Source organism: Triticum dicoccoides, chromosome 5B (genome assembly GCF_002162155.2).
Source record: "Triticum dicoccoides isolate Atlit2015 ecotype Zavitan chromosome 5B, WEW_v2.0, whole genome shotgun sequence".
NCBI classification, from domain to species: Eukaryota; Viridiplantae; Streptophyta; class Magnoliopsida; order Poales; family Poaceae; genus Triticum; species Triticum dicoccoides.
Genome location: NC_041389.1, coordinates 96,429,038 through 96,450,284, shown reverse-complemented (window position 1 = coordinate 96,450,284; position 21,247 = coordinate 96,429,038). Strand labels below are relative to the sequence as shown.

General features: G+C 44.4%; 1 long non-coding RNA gene across 1 annotated transcript; it reads right to left on the bottom strand.

Moving 5' to 3' along the window:
• Nucleotides 1-12,338: 12,338 nt before the first annotated feature.
• Nucleotides 12,339-13,199, bottom strand: LOC119305406. The gene is made up of 3 exons (XR_005148661.1): nucleotides 13,113-13,199; nucleotides 12,844-12,984; nucleotides 12,339-12,741 (listed from the first exon to the last, which is right to left on the bottom strand). It is a non-coding gene; the product is annotated as an uncharacterized LOC119305406 (long non-coding RNA).
• Between the last annotated feature and the right edge of the window lie 8,048 nt (nucleotides 13,200-21,247).

The following is a 21,247-nucleotide window of genomic DNA, read 5'->3' as shown; positions in this document are numbered from 1 at the left end:
AATAGTGGAACCTGGATGTTCATATTGGCTCCCACATATTCTACGAAGATCATTATCGGTCAAACCGCATAACAACATACGTTGTTCCCTTTGTGATCGGTATGTTACTTGCCCGAGATTCCATCGTCGGTATCTCAATACCTAGTTCAATATCGTTACCGGCAAGTCTCTTTACTCGTTCCGTAATGCATCATCCCGCAACTAACTCATTAGTCACATTGCTTGCAAGGCTTATAGTGATGTGCATTACCGAGAGGGCCCAAAGGTACCTCTCTGGCAATCGGAGTGACAAATCCTAATCTCGATCTATGCCAACTCAACATATACCATCGGAGACACCTGTAGAGAACCTTTATAATCACCCAGTTACGTTGTGATGTTTGGTAGCACACAAATGGTTCTCCGGTATTTCGGAGTTGCGTAATCTCATAGTCATAGGAACATGTATAAGTCATGAAGAAAGCAATAGCAACATACTAAACAATCAAGTGCTAAGCTAACGGAATGGGTGAAGTCAATAACATCATTCTCTAATGATGTGATCGCGTTAATCAAATGACAACTCTTGTCTATGTCTAGGAAATTTAACCATCTTTGATTCAATGAGCTAGTCAAGTAGAGGCATACTAGTGGCACTTCTGTTTGTCTATGTATTCACACATGTACTAAGTTTCTGGTTAATACAATTCTAGCATGAATAATAAACATTTATCATGATATAAAGTAATATAAATAGCAACTTTATTATTGCCTCGAGGGCATATTTCCTTCAGAAACAAGGAGGGTTCTTCTTAGAGGCACGGGCAGAAGATGTCTCTATCCCATTAAGCACATGAGATCACACGTCAAGAAGCAAGAATGCTCAGTTTCAACCAAACCATCTTCGGATCGCTAACACCAACGTTTAGGTAATCCATCTTGTATCATTGTTAGGAAGATCATTTGTAAAATTAAACTCCCATGGGTTAGCAATTTCAATAATGAGTTTGTACGTGATACCTGCCAGAAAGGCAAAATCACCAATTACTATATCCAAAATCAGTGAGTGCACCAATATTTCCTCTAGAACTCATTTTATCTGATGTGTGGGGTCCTACATTTGAAATCGTAGGTAGAAAAAAATTATATCTTTGTTTCATTGATGATTTGAGCAATTTCACATGGATCTACCTAAGCAAACATAACTGTGAAGGTTTTCAAAAATTTCAAGACTTTGAGAACCTTATTGAATGACTGTTTGATCGAAAAAATCTTGCTCGTCAAACAGATTGGGGAGGGGCGTATGCCAAATTAAACTCCTTCTTCACAAAAATTGGGATCTATCACCACGTCTCATATCACCATGCACATCAACAAAATGGGTTGGCCAAAGGGAAGCACTACCACATTGTTGAAGTTGGTATGTCTCTTCTGACCCAACCCTCTATGCCCTTGAAATTTTGGATGAGGCCTTCATTGCTACATCACACTTAATAAATAGAATGCCGAGCAAAGCTATCAACTTTGAAACTCCCCTTACAAGATACTTTGTTTGTTTTTTAGCAAAACCAGATTGTTGGGTGAAACACCAAACTATTCATCCCTTCATATTTTCGTGTGCACTTGTTGGCCGAACTTCGCCCATAAAATGCTTACAAACTTCAATTCCGCTCCAAACAATGTGCATTTCTAGGGTACATTAATCTGCACGATGGGTACAAATGCTTGGACATTTCCACATCATGAGTATACATCTCCCATGATATGGTGTTTGATGAAAATATTTTCCATTCTCTACTCTACACATCTAAATGCAGGCGCTAGGCTACATGCTGAAATCCTCTTGTTACGTCTGGAGATTTTAAATCCAACTGATCAAGGGGGAAAATATGTTGATGATCACATGATTAATAGTTCTGCTAATCATGAAGTGAGGAGCGGTGAAAAAACGCATCCGAAATCTATGATTTTATGCAACAAACGCATCGAAATCTATTGGGAACAAGACACGGAGAGGATCCTCCTACACACGCTAATCACGAAAGATCCGACATAGGATGAGATGCACCTACCATGCTAACGGATCCCCGGGAAGATCAGCAGACACCACCAACAGCCAGTTCAGCGGGCAGCACACCGGCACATGAAACACCGCGTCGACCGGCCGTAGGGTTGGGTGGGACTGAGGTCGGCGCGGCCTCACGGAACAACTGGCTGGAGCCAGATGGGTGCGGCTCTCCTGCTGCACCGAGGAATGATGGCATGCGGTCCCGTTGCCATGTGTCTCCTGGGCATGGGTTGGTTCAGCCGGGGCCACCGGATAGTCGTCGTACGAGGAGATTTGCTGGATCGTTGGATCACTCAGTCGTTGTAGGATGAGAAGGATCCTCTGTGGAAACTACTTCTATATGTCCTAGTACGCGTTCACAATGAGGTATTTTCAAACCTGCAATTCCCAAAGACAAACGGTTAGGTATGAAAAATCAAACATGGCATCTAGTATAAGCTAAACAAGAGAGGAATATTATAGATTGCTAGTGGGTGTATAAAACTAAAAGAGAACCTAATGGTAATATAGATAGATACAAAGCTAGGTTAGTTTCTAATGGCTTTAGGCAACAATATGGTTTTGATTAAGAGAATACTTTCAGTCCAGTTGTTAAAGCTGCCACTATCAGGCTTGTTCCGTCCATTGTTGTCTCCAAAGATTGGAGCCTTCACCAGTTGGATGTACAAAATGTGTTTTTGCATGAAGTTCTCGATGAAGAGGTCTATATGCGATAGCCAACTTGTTTTGTGGACGGATCTAAACCACACCCTGTGTGCAAGTTGAATAAAGCTGTGTATGGTCTAAAACAGGCATGCATAGCTTGTTATTCAAGGTTCAGTACAAATCTACAACAACTTGGATTTTGACCCTCAAAACGAGAAACCTCCTTGTTCTTCTTCAAGGAACAGAAGGCAACCATTTTTATGCTCATTTATGTAGATGACATAATTGTTGCTAGTTCCTCGCAAGAAGCTACCTCAGCTTTGCTTAAAAACTTGAAAAGTGAATTTGCACTTAGGGACTTGGAAGAGTTACATTACTTTCTAGGAATCAAAGTGAAAATGACACATGATCGTATTCTGTTAACCCAAGAGAAGTATGCTACTGGTATACTGAAGCATGTAGGGACCAAGGATTGTAAACATTCCAGTACACCCTTGCCTACCACTGAAAACCTATCACTACACGAAGGAGCATTGTTAAGTCCAGAAGAAGGGACTATGTATAAGTGTAGTTGGTGCACTTCAGTATCTAACATTGACAAGGCCTGATGTATATTTCTTGTTAATATGTTGCACTCTCATACTTTTTGCATTGGACAGTTGTAGAAAGTATATTGAGATATATTCAAGGAAGTGTTGCAATTGGGCTAAAGATATGTACATCACCATCAATGATAGTAAGTGCCTTTTCTGATGCAGACTGTGCAGGGTGTCCTGATGAGAGGAGATCTACCAATAGGTTGGCTATTTTAGTTGGCTCAAACTTTATATCATGGAATGACAAGAAACAGGCAACAGTCACTTGATCCATCACTGAAGGAGAACACAAATCATTAGCAAATACAACTACTGTGGTGATGTGGCTAGAAAGCGTACTTGATGAATTGGATATTGAAAGACCGCATATTTCTGTCATGTGGTGTGATGATAACCTTGGAGTAACATACCCTTCTGGAAATCATGTATTTCATGCTGGAAAAAACAGATATAAATTGATTTCATTTTGTTCGAGAAAGAGTCGCAAGGAAACTTGGAGATAGTGTCTCCCAACAAGAGATCAAGTTGTTGATGGCTTTACAAACCCCCTACAAGGTCGACAACATCAAGCCTTCAAGAACAATCTAATACTTGACATGTTCAGATTGAGGGAGGATGTTAAATAGGCTTGTACGTATGTTGTGTAATGTGACAATGTGTCATGTTGTAATTCTCTCTCTCTCTCTCTCTCTCTGTGTGTGTGTGGGGGGGGCGCATATGTATTATTGTACAAGGTAGGTTATTAGCAAGGATGAGCCCAATCTAGTATATCTTGGACTAGGGTCCAAACCTACCAACAAACTGCCACATCTTGTATTATATTTAGCATATAAGCACGCATGCGTCCCTGCCAGCAGTGCATACACTTTCATACTACCTTTCTTTCATAACACATCATGACTGGGGCTTCCTATGGGCACCACCAAGCCTTCAGTTCATGACCTCATCCCAGTTATATCTAGGACTGATAAGAGACTTTCTGGTGTTGCCAGATTCATGAACCACTCTGGTAGGCTCACTTATGTCAACTCTGTTGTTGCTTCCATGCCAATATTTGCCATGTGCTCCCTTAAAGTCCATGTTACCATTCTGGATCATGTGGATAAATCAAGCAGGAATTTCCTTTGGTATGGAAATGAAATCAATAAAAGAGGCAAATGTCTGGCCAGCTGGGAGATGATTTGCAAACCCAAACAGCAAGGAGGACTTGGGGTTCTGAATTTAAGAGAACAAAATAAAGCTCTTCTTATAAAGCACCTGTTCAAGTTCTATAACAAAGTTGATGTCCCATGGGTAAAGCTAATTTGGCAAGCTCACTATCACAATAATGATGTCCCACATTATAACAGGAGCAAAGGATCTTTTTGGTGGAAGGATTGAATGAAAATGTTTGACCTTTTCAGGTAGATGACTACCTGTGACATCAAATATGGTTGCACTAATTTGCTTTGGGATGACAACTGGAATGGTGATATTATGAAAATTAAGTACCCTGAGCTTCACTCTTTTACCCAAAAGGAAAGCATATCAGTCAAAGAAGCCAAGGAACTGGATAATCTTTACAGCTTGTTTCAACTTCCATTATCCATACAAGCACACCAGCAATTCCATTTGTTATCAGGAGAATTAAATAATATCATAAACACCTATGACAAGGACACATGGCTCTTCAAATGGGGCAATAATAAGAACATTACCAAGAAGATCTATGGATATCTTATGAATGGTGAGGATGCTGCTGCCACTTTTAAATGGATATGGAAATCATGTTTCCTACCAAGACACAATTTTTTCTGTTGGTTAATGCTAAATGATAGAATAAATACATGTGATCTTCTGATCCGAAAAAACATGCATCTGGATTCCACTTTATGTGTTCTATGCAACAATGGAGACATTGAGGACAGGACTCATCTTCTTTTCACATGTCCATTTAGTTAAGGATTTTGGTGGAACATTGGTTTTGAATGGAATTCGGATCTGGAGATCAACAATATGATTATTGATGCTAAACACAGATATAAAATTGACCACTTCATGGAAACAATGATTATTGGCTGCTGGAGCATATGGAACCAAAGGAATGGGATGATTTTTGAAGGGATCCCTTGCTCAATAAATGAATGCAAGAATGATTTTTCCAGATGTTTCAAAATGACCATGTTAAGGGCTAAGCCCACTCTAAAAGAGGGCATGTCCTCTTGGATAGACAATATTTAATTTTCCAATAATTTCCTTCTACTTTTCCTCTAGATAGTACCTCCTTGGTTCTCACCCCAACAACCATTTTTATGTACTTTGATACCCTTATTTATTAATGAAAAAATGACTCACCATAGGGGGTTTGCCCTATTGTTCTTTGGTCAAAAAAAAGATTATAGTTTTGTGATAATAAGATCCATGATAATTAACCGACGGTGGTTCACTCCTCGGCTACAATGGCAAAAGTAGAAGGACATCGCCCCAGGCATCTTTGCCCTTTCCAAGCGCACTAAATCGTGAGTAGCCAAGGCCCTGGCTAATAGGGATTTGGTACGTCACATCAATATGCAGGTGGGTCTCATAGTCGATCTCATAAAACAATTTTTCAACCTATGGAGCAAGGTCCATGAGGTGCAGCTCACTATGGGCACTAAAGATGCTATTCGATGAAAATTCACCAGTGGTGGGTGCTACTCTACTGCCTCTGCTCATAGGATATGCAGTTCACAGGGTTTATAAATTCTGGCATGCCAAGGATGGTGTGGAAAGTTTGCACACCATGCATAATTTGATTTTTCTCATGGCTCACTCTCTAAAATAGAGTTTGGACGGTGGATAGATTTGCTCGGAGGGATTGGCCAAACTATGGCCTGTGCCAGTTGTGAAAAAGAGAACCGGAATCATCTCCGCATGGACATCATTTTGAAATGCTGCTACAATATTACGATTTGGAACATGATCAACGCTTGACAGGGGTTGCAATCTTAGACTAGCACCTGGTCCGCTCTTTCATCAGTGCCAAACTGATAAGATTCTTGTCGTAGGCTACCCGATGCCAACATGAAGGTGTAGAATTCATTGAAGATGCTTGTCTGTTGGGCAATATGGAATGTGAGAGTATTTCACAACAAGGGGCCTCCTTGCCCAGCCAGTGGTTGCGTCGATCAAGGCGAAAGCAATGCTCTGGGTGTTTGCCGTGGCAAAATATGTGGGTAATTTAATACCGGGAGAGTGATCTCTTTGTTTTTGACCTATGTGGTCATCTAACCACCAAACTCTGTTCTCTTCTTCTTAATTAATGAGATGAGGTAAATCTAATGCCTCCATTTCAAAAAAATCAACAAAAGAACTTGATCTGTTACTAAAATGTTTCACTGGAAAGAACTGAAAACTGCACTATATCATATCCATAGTAAACAGATAATTGTAATCTGGGTATTTATTTCTTCAGGTAGAACAATTAATTAACCAAGTTGTGCCAATAATATAAACAAACTTAACTAATCAGTTCACACTACCAAAAGGTGCATGATCCACACAGAGGAGTCTCTTGGAGAGAAGAAATAAGATTGTTCACAAAGGAATAAAATTAAATGCGTCTGCTTCTTAAAGAGAAATTCAACTAAGGATTACAAAGCAGGGTTTGTATTGTTGGAAGCATCACATCCTTATGATGGAAGCACACATGCAATTATAATGAATCATTAATAGTGTTAGAAGCATATACTCATGATTTGTTTCAGAGGACACAATGGTAGGCATCAGAGGCACCAGTTTTCACATTACGAAATAGAAATTGCAACGATAAAGAAGTAATCATTGGTAGCATTGCAGAGTAGTTAAGAAAGCAAAACTTAAATACTTCCTCCATCCGCAGGCTAAATTTATTAGGGTTGATAATAAAAATGTTGCTACTTTCTCGTCTCCCCTCTCTCTCGCACGTATTCCTATATCCAATGCATGCAAGTTTTGTTCATTATTTGTATGACATCACGAGCGAAAGGGGCATACGACAAACTCACACATCAATTATGGCCATTTTCAAACGTTATTTTGCAGGAGAAACACACGTGATTGCCAAGCATCATAATTCAACAATTCGCATGATGCACCCGCTCCGCCTCGGTTGCGATGCACTAACGGTAATGACCAACAACCCCAGATTGGAGGAAGTGGCACATATGCATGGATATTAACTACCAATAGGCCACATCCAGCACCAAAGGCACAAATTCAACGAGTCTAATCTTTCAGCAAATAACGAAGCCAATGATTCCGAACAGAGTGATATATACTCCCCCCTCCGATATCGCTCCTCCCATAGATGACACGAGCGGAACCATATAACAGTATAACAAGCCATCACAGATGTGCTTTCCGTCCAAAAAACTACTTGACAGAACACTGATCATGGCCTGGATAAATGGTATGCCATGTTGTGCAGCTTGCCCGTGTAGCAGTCCCTTGCATATGTGATGCGAAGATCGAGTTTCTCATGCCGAAAATGACCTCTTCGCCTTGTCCTTTTCCACGGAGGAAATCGATAGGGCCGTTGGTTCGATGAAGCCTGACACTGCCCCCGGCCCGGACGGTTGGCCGGTGGCTTTCTTCCGTCGTTTTTGGCCCATGCTCCAAGCTCAATTTTCGACATCATAAATGGTTTTGCGTTAGGCACGGTAGATATCTAGCGCCTCAACTTTGGGGTCATTAGTTTAATTCCAAAGGTCAAAGGGGCGGACTGCATCAAACAATACCGGCCTATCACCCTCATTAATGTGCCTTTCAAAATTTGTGCAAAGGCCTATACGACGTGGCTGGCCCCAGTGGCGCAAAGAATCATCAACCGTAGCCAGTCGGCTTTTCTCAAGGGACGTAATATCCTAGAGGGACCGGTAGTTCTTCAGGAGATTGTCCACGAGCTTAAATGAACCCGGCAACCGGCCGTGCTCCTCAAGCTGGACTTCGAAAAAGCCTATGATTGAGTGAACTGGGAGTACATTCGCGAGGTCCTCGTCCATAAGGGATTCGAGTCACGATTCGTGCACCGTATAATGCAGCTGGTCTCGGGGGGCCAGACGGCGGTGTCTATAAATGAAGAAGTTGGGAACTTCTTCCGCAACAAACGATGGCTTAGGCAGGGGGACCCTTCCTCCCCTCTTATCTTAAACTTTGTTGCGGACGCCCTCTCGCCCATGATCACTAAGGAGAAGGGTGTCGGCCACATCCGCGGTGTCGTCCCCCACCTCATTCCAGGAGGGGTCTCTGACCTTCAATACACGGATGGTACCATGATGCTCTTCGAGCCAGACGATCACAGTATTGCCTCGATCAAGCTCATCCTACTTGCATTGGAGATCGTTTCCGGCCTCAAGATAAATTTTCTCAAGAGTGAGGTGATAGCCATTGGGATGGCCGCACCTCTCGCTTTGCGGGTTGCCAACCTACTGAACTATAAGCTTGGGAGCTTTTCGTTTAAGTACTTGGGCCTCCCCATCTCTAAAATACCATATCTATCCAAGAATGGGAACCCCTGTACGGCAAGGTGGCGAACCGGGTTAGTCCATGGTGTGGCCGGTTCATGTCTTCGGCAGCTAGGCTCATTGTGACGAACACTAGTCTCTCCTCTCTGCCCATGTTTACCATGGGCATGTTCCTCCTAGCAGACGGTGTTCACGCCAAGCTCGATACGCCCCGGTCCAAGTTCTTTTGGGAAGACATGGGTCCAAAAATAAGTACCACTTAGTTAAGTGGGCAGCGATTTGTCGGCCAAAGAAATTTGGCGGCCTTGGGATTCTCAACTCCAAACTTATGAATGTTGCCCTTCTCTCCAAGTGGCTATGGAAACTCGCCCAAAATTAGCGGGGGCTCTAGGAGGATATTCTGAGAGTGAAATACTTCCCCGACGGAACTTTCCTTACCTCCAAGTCCAAAGGGTCGACATTCTGGAATGGGATCCAGGCTGGCAAACCGGCCTTTGCGGTAGGAGCTAAGATCGGCGTTAATGATGGGAAATCCACGCGATTTTGGTTAGATCACTAGTTTGTTCAGGATCCGTTGTGGCGTAGCAACTCCTCCATATACCAACTTGCTACTAACATCGATATCCTCGTTGCCAACATGCTTAGAACCAACCCACCAGCTATTACTTTCAAAAGGCCCTTTATGACGCCGAACGGGCTGTTTGGGATGAGTTACGCAACGCTCTTGCGATACTGGTGTTGCGACCTGAGGCCGATACGGTCTCTTGGACCCTCACGAGCTCTCAGAAATTCACGGTTAAGTCTCTTTACACTAAGTTGACGGAGGGTCCGACACTAGACATAGCTAGGGGGCTATGGGAAGTGTCAATGCCCCTCAAAATTAAAGTTTCCCTTTGGCAAATGTTCCGCAACCGCCTCCTATCCTCGAACAACATAGCAGAACGAAACGGGCGGTCCGATGGCAATTGTGTGATGTGTGGTGCGCACGAGGATGCAAATCACATCTTCTTCAATTGCCACCTCGCTCGCTTCGCGTGGAGTGCGGTCCGGGAAGCCTTTGATCAAAACTGGAATCCCCACTCGAGTAGAGACCTCCGCGATATTCTCTTGGCCCATAGGAGTGGGTATGGTCGAGTGCTTTGGAGATGCGTAGGGGCGCTTTTCTGGGCTCTATGGACTACTAGAAACAAAATCACAATTGAGCACAAATTTCCCTCTCACCCTGCTGACATTATTTTCAAATGCCATTTGTTCCTCCGGACTTGGATGCCCTTGGGAAAACGGAGGGATGCTGAGCGGATGCAAGAGGCGATGGAGCGGATTCGATTGATCCAGATTGCTGCCCGTCACTAGATGTTGATCATCATTCCGCTTATGCCCGTGTTGGCATGTTTGAACTTTTGCCTTTTCATTCTCAGGCCTAGGCCGGTTGCATGTTCAAACTAAGGCTTCGGCCACGTTTCCTTTTGTTTTAAGACTGTCTTGTTTGTCGGATGCTGCCTGTTCGTGGGCTTTATTAAGTTAAACCGGACGCTCCTTGCGTCTCCGTTCTAAAAAAAGGAACTTTTTCATGCATGCATGGAGCCCAGATCATGGTGAGGATGAATGTTGTGCCATATTCTACAGCTTGCTTGTCTGCCTGCACGCGGCTGTGCTACACTAAGATGTCTTCACAAAAGCAAGTTCGAATAAACATGCATGCTACTAATCAAGTTCAGAGAAATACTAGAAAATGTCAATAAAGGAACTCTAACCCGGATTTAGCATATCAAAAACCAAGAACCCAATGGTTTAAGAAATCACCCAACAATACCTTAAATTTATTGTCAGATTGTCTTTGCCGTGTAGGTGCAATAGTATTTCAGTTATAGGAAAACATTTCTGTCTCAGGCCTATTCATTGTGGGAGCCTGATAAAAAGTCATTGATCCCATCCAAACCTATGTTCGTTACTCTGATAAAGCAACATTTCTTATGTAGATTGACCAGTATTTGAATGTGTTTACAATCTGGTGGTATATTAATATGACGGTCTTTGGCCCTTTTCAGTTCGTACATAATTTTAGTTTTCTTTTTCCTTTGAACTGAAAATTTTATCAAATGGTTGTATTTGCATACCCAGCTTATAATAAAGTTCAACTTTAATTTTGTCAATTTGTTTGATAAGCACGAAAATATTATTGCAATACTGTTGTACTCTACAATGGAAGACATAACTGAATCATCATATGACAATAGTGACATAACTATAGCTTGGTAATCCTCTGTCTTTTTTTGCTCCCATTTTCATAGCACAAGAAACACATTGTTACATAGTACGATACTCAGGCCTGCATGCCCTCCGTCATAGTCCAAGAGCTATTGTTTTGTTTCGAAAATGAGCAAGAAAGGTCTAATAATAACTAGGTGAACCACATCCAAATATGTAGATGTCAAAGCATTTTCAATTGGTTAACACAACAACTATACAGCCATGTGATTTATACGTAATGATTTAGTCTGCATCCTAGAACACTATGCACTATCTTCTCCTTTATATGTCTATTGACATGTACTCCTTGTTTTGTGAAGAAAAAAACTTGTTTGCAATGAAAAAACCGTGTGTTATCCTTTTTTACCACTTCACATATTTGTTCCTCTATGTGATGAGACTGATCATATAATTAGTACAGATTCAATAGTAACCCCCATTCACACCGTGTTTTTCTTTTCCGAAAAGGAGGATTACCCCCATTCACACAGTGGTGTTAATACATAAGCTTCATAGAGTAAATAATAGTATACAGAGCGCCTCATAGGCGCAATTCATGTTATGCAGCTTAGGCTAATATTATTTCCACTACCATCGAGGAGTCAATATGTCACAATCGTTCAGCAACCTTTAGCTATATGATATAAGATTTATAAACATATATCCTTCGTCTGAATTATCTTTTAACAGTTACCACTCAATTGTTGAATTAAATTGTTCAATACCTTGAAAGTTACAGATAGACCTCATCTAGCTAGGAATTTGACTATTGGTTAGAGTTTAATGATATCACTGCAAAGTGCTCTAAGTCATGTTTGCATTTTTTTTATAGTTTCTAGAAGATTTTTTGGTCCTTTTTAGAAAAATATGGAAGACAACCACTTTATCTTTTTTCTGAAAGAAGTATAAATCACAGTCATTTAAAAGCACTAGTGTCAGATATGTGCAATGATTTCTTACCCAGGGCCGGTTTGTGCATTACATGACTATTTATGTTCCATGGTACCCAAGCATGGATCTCCAAGGTTTAATATTTTGTTTTCATCTTTAGGAAAACAAGTGAAAAGGCTTTTTGTTGTGGATTTCACCTCTAGCCTACCCCAACTTGTTTGAGATTAAAAGCTTTGTTGTTGAGGAAAACAAGTGAAAAGTACATTATGGCTATATGAATTCGCTGAAATTGTCTATGCCGAGTGTTTACATGGTGGATTTGCGTATCTTTTGTTTGATTTCACCTTTTGAGGGTACGGTTAACTCTAACTATCGTTGAAAGTGAGACTTCGGTTGAGAAAGCATTCTAAATACTAATTGCTCACATATGCATTGCCCAATGACACATCCATCATAAATTCTTTTATTCGCTAATATGAAAAGCTCATGAGTTACCAATACAACACACATCCATATGTACATTAAATCAAAATCACAGACTTATACTATAATATGTCCCAGGATTTGCGTCCACCTTGAGTACGAAATTAATTTCAGCCCCATCTGAAGCCTTGCTCTCTAGCAGAAGCTTCTGACGCTGTTTTGCCAAGAACTCCTCATCGTTCCTCTTGACTAAAACTGTCATCGACTCTAGAACTCTAGCATTTAGTACGAAAAAAGTTACAAAATCAATGTCAGGTTTTTTGGCCCGATAACAATCCAATACAATTTTTTTTAGACGGATGTCAAAAGATCTGAGAAGGTCCCGGTGTTTACGACGCCACAAATTCTTTGTCCCAGATTTCTCGCACTGAAAAGAACATTGACAAACCAAATACATAACAACTTCAGAACAACAAGTAGATCAATAAAGCAATCAAACAAAATGTACTATCGGTGAAACAATCATCACCTGAATGTACAACTTCTCCAAGCACGGAAAACATCTCATCAATTCAATAACCATGTCCAAACATAGAGTACGCATACATAGATGCAAAGACTTGATTCTGCACAGTGCTGTTGAAAGGCTACCAATTGCAATGCGCGGTCCCTTCATAAAATCATGAAATCCAACGTTAGACAATAATATACATAGGTTTGCAAATCATATATAATTTCTGTATGCACTGAAATGCAAGTTATATAGAAGGCTGAGGATGGTAAAAATGAAGATCTTACCTGATGAATATCTGTGGAACCAAACACGAGCCTGGTGGAGTTAGTACAACAACCTAGGGACTCCAACCTAGGTGCCGAGAGCACTGATACATGCAAATCCTGGTTCTGATCAAGATGGAATAATCTTTCAAGATGAGGGGCACTCTCGATGATGAGCTCCTCCATGCATGGATCTGGCGAAGAATTGCCGACTTCAATGCTTCTAAGGGTAAATGAATTGATCCGGAGGCAACGGGCTCCACTGCACCGAATAATTAGCAAGACCTCGAGAGAAGGGCTGCTGGCAATTATGCTGCTGAGTGAGAACTCCGAGAGGAAGACATAATCAAGACCGAGCTTCTTAAGCTGCGGGAAGTGAAGCCCTTGAACGATGTCGTCCGTGAGTGTGCAATGTCCGAATTGGGCGACACAGAGGGTGTGCGAAAAACGGAAGATAGATGTAGGTGCCGGCAACCGCTGCCAATTGTGCCACGGCCGACGGTAGAACTCAAGCTCCTTGAGTTTATTCAGAGCGGGGGACAGGAGACAGGCGTCCACGGCAGCATCGTTCTCCTTGTTCGTGGCCAAGAGTGGGCGAATGCAGAAGCGGTGGCAGTCGCCTTGGTGGGAGGAAATTATGCGTTGTAAGACATCACCGAGCTTACCATGATTAGAACGGGCGATTTCACAGCAGTCGATGTTGAGAGGAAGAGAGCGCCAGAGGGGAAGCCACCGTTTCGCGAGGATCTGCGTGCGACCGCGTTGCTTCATGGGGAGGACCGAAATAATCTTCCGGAGCACGTCGTCGGGGAGGTCGCTAAGGTGGAGATCTCGCCCGTCTCCACCTCCATCGTGGTTAGCCACTCCGGGATCGGGCGCTGCCGCCGGCGACGGAGCCGGACTGCCCTCGCCCATGAGTGCGGCTGACTTCCTCTTCCTGGTAGTCGCACTTCTCCTACTACCGCCGGCCTCCATCTCCTTGGGCAGAGACGGCTGCTAGTCCGGCGGTGAAGAGAATTAGGTTTGGGAGTTTGGTGGTGGAGGTCAGGTTCGGAGCAGGACGAGGGAAGCTTCTGAGGATGACAGCCGAACCCTACTGTCCGATGTGAGTAAATGGTAAGCTGGCCTGATCGAGCAAGTAGAAACTGCCCGCGATGTGACATGTGGGCATGGGACCAAACCTGCACTGGGCGGCCTAGGTCAATAGCGTCCCCCTTTTTTCTTCTGCAAATTTGGAATTTCATTCATCACTCATCAACCGTGCTAAAACCCCGCTGCTCACCAGCTAGCGTGGACACGCATGCTTCCAACAAAAAGGATATACATCTAGCTGCAGCTTTAGTTTGTTTTAGTTTGTTGCACAAGAAAAGGGCGTCAAAGCTAGCGACAGCAAGGAGACGGTGGATCGCCGGGACGGCGGCGAGTCAGGAATGAGGGACCAATATGTTACAGTGTTCTGACATTTTATGGGATTCCGTTCTTCTTCAATCATTAACAAGGGACCAATATATTTTAGTGTTCTCACAGTTTTGACAGTGGCGATTCTATGAGAAGGATCATTAGAAGCGGCGCCAGTTTTCTATTTCAGTCATATTTCATGTCAACTTGGTTCCTCCACCTTCCTCTCTACTTTTCATCCCCTCCCCAACAATCTAGTTCTCCATCACACCAAAATTTAAGATGAAGACCATCAACCTAAGTGAAGCTTCACATAGCCAAGAATCCGGCCAGGCCGGTGGTATATTCACGTAATTAACAACGATAAGACAGGAAATATCATGTCACAAATTTGAACAACAGGGACGAAACCATCAATTTCTATTTAGGCCAGTGGTTGTAGACATTAAGTGGGTAACAGCAGATCTTTGAGCAACATTATTCTAGAAAGTGAGTGAGTTGTGAATGGGCCAAAACTAGAACACATGTTAAATAGGCTTTTACGTGTGTTGTGTAACGTGACAATGTGTCATGATGTAATTGTGTGTGCGTGTGTGTGTGGGTGTTATTGTACAAGGCAAGTTGTTAGCAAGGATAAGCCCAATCTTGTATATCTTGGATTTGGGGCCAAGCCTACCAACAAGCTTCTGCACCTTGTATTCTCCTGAGCAAATAAACACACGCGCGTCCCTACGAGGAGTGCATACGTTTCCATACTTCCTTCCTTTCATGGTAATCAGAGCTAGCCTCGAAATCATCCATGGCGAGTTCTTCAAGTTCATTCCCCTCCTCTCCATCTGCTCACGCCGCAACCAAGGAGCTCAGCAAAGGTAATCAGGTGCTATGGCGTAGCATAGTCCTCTCTACCATTAGGGGGCGCAGATGGCAGACTACCTCGACACCTGGAAGGCGGTGCTGCCCATAACCATTGAGGTCACCACCAACGATGGGAAGACGAATTCCAAGGTGCCTAACCCCGACTTCTCGACGTTATGCACGAAGGATCAGCAGGTTTTTTCCTACCTGCTGACCACGCTGCCATGGGAGATGGCTATCCGAGTGGCCTCCTGTCAGCTGTCACACGGTGGCGAAGCTCTGGAACACAATCGAGGGGATGCTCACCTCTCACACGCGTGCGAACAATGTTAATGTCTGAATCGCGCTGGCAAACCTGCAGAAGGGAAACTCCACCATCACTAAATATGTTGGTAAGATAAAATCTTTATGCGATGAATTTATAGCTTTAGAGAAGAAGGTTGATTAAAAGGATGTCGTTTCTCACATCCACGCCCGGCTCAATGAGGAGTTCGACCCGGTTGTGTCCGCTATGTGTTCGCAGCTAGAGCCCATGACTGCACCAGAGTTGTACTCGCAGCTCCTAAGCTTCCGGCCCACTATGAACCTTTGGCATGGGGCGTCTGAGTCCTCCGCCAACGCGGCCACTTGTGCTCGCTTCACCAAGCAGCAGAACGGCAATGCCAGTGGCGGCGGTGATCACAGCCGCAACTACACCAACAAACAAGGCGGCGGGGCAACAGTGGTGACCACGGCCGCAATTTCACCAAGCCAGGCAACCATGCCGGTTGTAGCGGCAACGGCGGCGGAGGCAACTATAGCAGCGGTGTCAACTACTCCAACAACCAGGCGGCCAAACCAACTTGCCAGATTTGCGGCAAGGGTGGACACCCAGCTGGGAAGTGCTGGAAGAGGTTCAACGCCTCTTACCTGAGGAGTGATGCGCGCTCAGCCAACATGATCGCACCCAATATAGGGTAGATACAAACTGGTATATGGATAGTGGTGCAAGGTGCAACTAACCATATCATCAATGACTTGGAGAAGCTGACGGTCCGGGACAGGTAAACCGGCAATGAGCAGATCCACACCGCCAGTGGCTCAGGTATGGCTATTGATCACCTTGGTCATACAACTATTCATACCCTTGACCATGACCTTCATCTAAACAATATTCTTCATGTCCCTGAGGCTACAGAAAGTTTGGTTCCAGCAAGTCGCCCTGACATAGATAATGGCACTTTTCTTGAAAATCACCCCTACTCTTTTCTTGTTAAGGATTGGGAAACGAGGAGGGTTCTTCTTCGTGGCAGGGGTAGGAGAAGTCTCTATCTTGTCAAACACGTGGGATCATATGTCAAGAGGCAAGTTCTTAGTGTCACTGAACCATCTTCGGATCGGTGACACCGACGTTTAGGTGGTCATCCAACTTCTATCATTGTTAGGAAGATCATTAGTAAAAATAATCTCCCATGTGGTAGCAATTTCAATAATGAGTTTGTACGTGATGCCTGGCAGAAAGGCAAAAGTCACCAATTGATGTATCGAAAATCAGTGAGTGAATCAAAAGTTCCTTTAGAACTCATTATTTTCTTCTTATGTGCAGGGTCCTATGGTACAAACCGTAGGTAGAAGAAAAAAATTCTATGTGAGTTTCATTGACGATTTTAGCAAATTCACGTGGATCTACCTAAGCAAACATAAGTCTGAAGTTTTTCAAAAATTTCATGACTTTGAGAACCTTATTGAACGACAATTTGACCCCAAAATCTTGCTCTTCAAACATATTAGGGAGGGGAGTACAAAAATTAAACTCCTTCACAAAGATTGGGATCTCTCACCACGTCTCATGTCCCATGCACATGAGCAAAATGGGTCGGAAGAACGGAAGCACTATCACATTATTGGAGTCGGTATGTTTCTTCTTGCCCAAGAATCTATGCCCTTAAAATTTTGGGATGAGGCCTTCATTGTTGCAGCACACTTAATCAATAGAATGGCGTGCAAATTATCAACTTTGAAACTCCCCTTACCAGATCATTTTTTTAGCAAAACCAGATTGTTTGGTGAAACACCAAACTACTCATCCCTTCATATTTTGGCGTGCGCCTACTAGGAAAAGGCCTGCTAGTGGCGCACCTGTTTTACCTACTAATGGCGCACTACAGGTGTGCCACTAGCACCACGCCATTAGAATTTTTTACTAATGGCGCACCACAGGTACGCTATTAGTATCTAGTATTCTAATGGCGCAGCAGGCAGTGCGCCATTAGTATAGCCCATGGTGCGCCATTAGTATGCCTTCCAGGGGGCCATATTTAGCCATGTGCTTTGGCTTACTAATGGCGCACTAGAGGATGATGCGCCATTAGTGTCCTTTCTGCAGTGCGCCATTAGTGCGCGGACTGGTGCGCCATTAGTATGAATATTAGAGATTATAATTTTTTTCTTTTCTGATATTTGCACAGGTTACAAAACATATTACTGCACATAATATAAAGAGCACAACATATAAACATCAGATTTATCGAATACAATAGAAGATTAGTCTCCGAATACAATTCATCATATTAGTCTCCGAATTTAAAATACAGAACAAAGTTAGAACATTACAAGTCTCGAAACCGCGAGTAGCGAGTTTGTCTTCACATTACAAGTCGATATCGATCATCTAAACTACCATCACATAGAAGAGAGCTGCGGTCATCACGATGAGCATAATCGCGATGAAACTGGTCTTCATCCGGTTCCTCCAACGCTCCCTCCTCTCTCCCGCTAGATAGCGTGCGTATCTAACTTCCGCCACCGTCCTAGTGGTGTACCCTTTGTAACTGTTACCACTGAAACGGTGAACCTGTCTCTGACACTCCTCCCAGTCGTCGTAGATTCCGGGAACCTTACCCTTGTACACGACATATGACGGCATCACTATGCACTAGTCAAACAAAACGTTAGTAACAATTCACAAACAATACATAAGCAATATATAAGTATGCAACAAAAGGATCGGAAGAGAAAAACAACACATTAATAGCACGATTCATGGTCCTACTAATAAATAGCATCGATTACATATAAGTTGAACGACTGTCCAAACCAAAGAGACATACAAGTTCATTAAAGTTTAATATTACAGCATGAGCCAATCGACAATTCAGAACTACATAGCATCACTACTTTCGACTCGACTCATGGGACCGGAGCGTGGATGAAGCCGCCGTCTTTCGTGATAGTCATGAAATCGCGGGCGTTGGCAGCCTGCATTTGTAGCGTTGTTTCTATCTCGCTGTTGGATGGTTGAGGTCTGAGGTAGAACTACCCCGAGGTATGGAGGACATCTTGATGGATGATTTCCGCAAAGTCCGACTGGATGCGGAAGAATTCTTGTCTGATGTCCGCGTCTTGTATTGCCTACAAGCGTGTGGCCCAATCTTTGAGATTATTTGGTAGCACAAGGTGATTATGGTCTCGTACGATCGCCCGCATGTGATGGAGGGCGTAGTAGGCATCCTTCTGACCGCCAGGCGGCTGCTTGACACAGGGGAACATTGTATTGTGGGTGAACACGTGCTTGCCGTACCTATGAACTGGCCTCTTGAAGGTTCCTCCAGATCTGGCGTAGCCGGGGATAGCAGCATCAAGAACTTTCTTGATATTTGTGTAGTCTATCTTCGACTCACGGTCCGGGTCGAAATACGTGGCCATGGAATATTTCGGGCTTAAGAGGATGAGTGTGCAATGTGTGTCACTGCACAAAACATGAAATGTTAGAAAAAAATAAGAATGATCAAAATCTAAGAAATCATATGTTACGGGGCGGTGAGGGGATGACTTACTCGGGAAAGTAAGGCACGAGGAAGTTATCCTTATCTGGGTTTGCCAGAATGACGCCTTCGAGGTGTGAACTCGCGACTTGTCGGTCCCCAGCGCTGCCCAAGATCTTGGCACACATGTAGAAGGGGTAGACTATCCCGATGTCCGGGGTCTTGTCTCTAATGATCCGCATCTCCATACTCAGCGAAAACAGCCGAACGAAGGTGTAGTGCAGCGGATGAAGGTTAAACATAGCGAAGATGTCATCAAACCGTAGGACGATCGTACCCCCGATGCCGCTATCCACAAAGCCCTTGCCCTCTGGCACCTTGGCCATGAAAACCGGGTATGCCACATCATTCTGGGAGAGACGCTGCTTCTCCAAAGAAAGAACACTGTCATGCAGATTCCGCATAGCACCGGTTGCAGCATTGAGCAGATTTGTCGGTAGCATCGCCCTACCCGCCACATGCACCCTCCTCGAGATAGCCTTAGGTGAAGGTGGCCCGTCCAGAGCATGGATCGTAATTGGTGCCGGCTGGCTCGCACCGGCGCCCTTGTTATTCTTTCGTTTCCATCCCTTCTTCTTCATCTGCTATAATGGGATCGAGTTCTGCTCATAGACCGCCTTCTTGAGTGTGTTGGGGCTGATAATATTTCGCACCTCGGCTATCTGAGGCTCCATGAAGGCGGCAGCTGGAGGCGTCTCCTGAGAACTGAATGCCAGACGACGCCTGTTGCAATTGGGTTTCTCAACGGTACCAGCTAGATCGCGGTCGTCTTTTTCACGGTTGGGTTCTTGAGAAGGAGGCTCGCAGAATTCGTCACCGTACCCATGTTCGGCAAAGTACTTATCGACGTTGGTAAATGTACCATCGTTGTTGTCGTCGTCATCCGGATCCTGTGCCATATGCATGTCCGGCATGTCCGGTAGCGTTGTGGCGGTCTTGCCATGGCTTGGCACCGGCACGACTGGCGGTGTTGTCTGTGGGGTGGTGTCCCCCACCCCCAAACGAATTTGGATCTTCGGCCAAAGCAGGGGCCAGCTTACGCAGGCACTGAGGGTCATCACATCATCTTCCTTGTGCAGCCTGGCAGCACCCGAACCAGTTCAACCCTATACACGGTGGGTGGCATCGAATTACCGTGGAACACGGGGTTGCCCGGTTGAATGATTCTGCCCTTGGCGACAATTATCAACTCACCACCCACGAAGTGCAGGAGAGTGCATGGAACATCGGCGGTGCCCTGCAAAAACATGTAGGGCGTCAGGGATGCCCAGTCAAAGGCAAGGAGATGAAGTCATCGGCCGAGAGGCTTAGTTACCGTGATGGCATCGAGCTCGGCTAATGTCGAGGCACCGCCAATGGCGGGCGTGCAACTAACGGAGGGGCCGCTTGCTAGCGAGGTGCCGACCAGCGTACACCCGGGTGCATTAAGCTCCAATGCCTGTGCCAGCGCCAGAGACACAAATACCACCTCCACCGGAGACACCAATGGTGCCGCCTGCACGTTGTGCGAGTTGCTGGCCGTGAAGCTGGGAACCGAGGGTGGCCCCTGTTGGCCGCCCGCAATCCACGTCGTCAGCCCCTGAATCAAGCTAGGCACCATGGCGGTGAGCGTCGTTCCCAGTTGTTGTTGCACTTGCTCCTGGACAATCTCCGGAATCCGCGCCACTTGTGCCTTGAGTTCTTGAACCTTGCGCAACTAGCTTTCTGAGTTGGTCTTTTTCTCCTTTCGCCCACCAGCGGTATAGTATGACGACCATTTTGTGGAAAAGCCTTTGCCGGCCGCACGACCAGCTGAGGACGGCTTACTGAGCTTATCCTTGTTTTTCATTACGTTCAACGCCCTATTTAGAGTGCTGTCCCAAGGGGAGCTCTGAGACGACCCCGCGCTACTGCTTTCAGTCTCCTGCAGAAGGAATGTGAACCATTTAGAAATTTGGCTTCATTAATTAGAATGCAACCATATGGAGCTAATTTCGCAGAGGTGTATTCCTTACCAGAACAAGCTCAAGTGCCTTGGTCTTCAGATCTGTGGTAAGCTCCTTTGTTACCGGGTCATCTTGTACCAGGCCCTGACAAAGTTCATGGTCTACTTGTCACGGT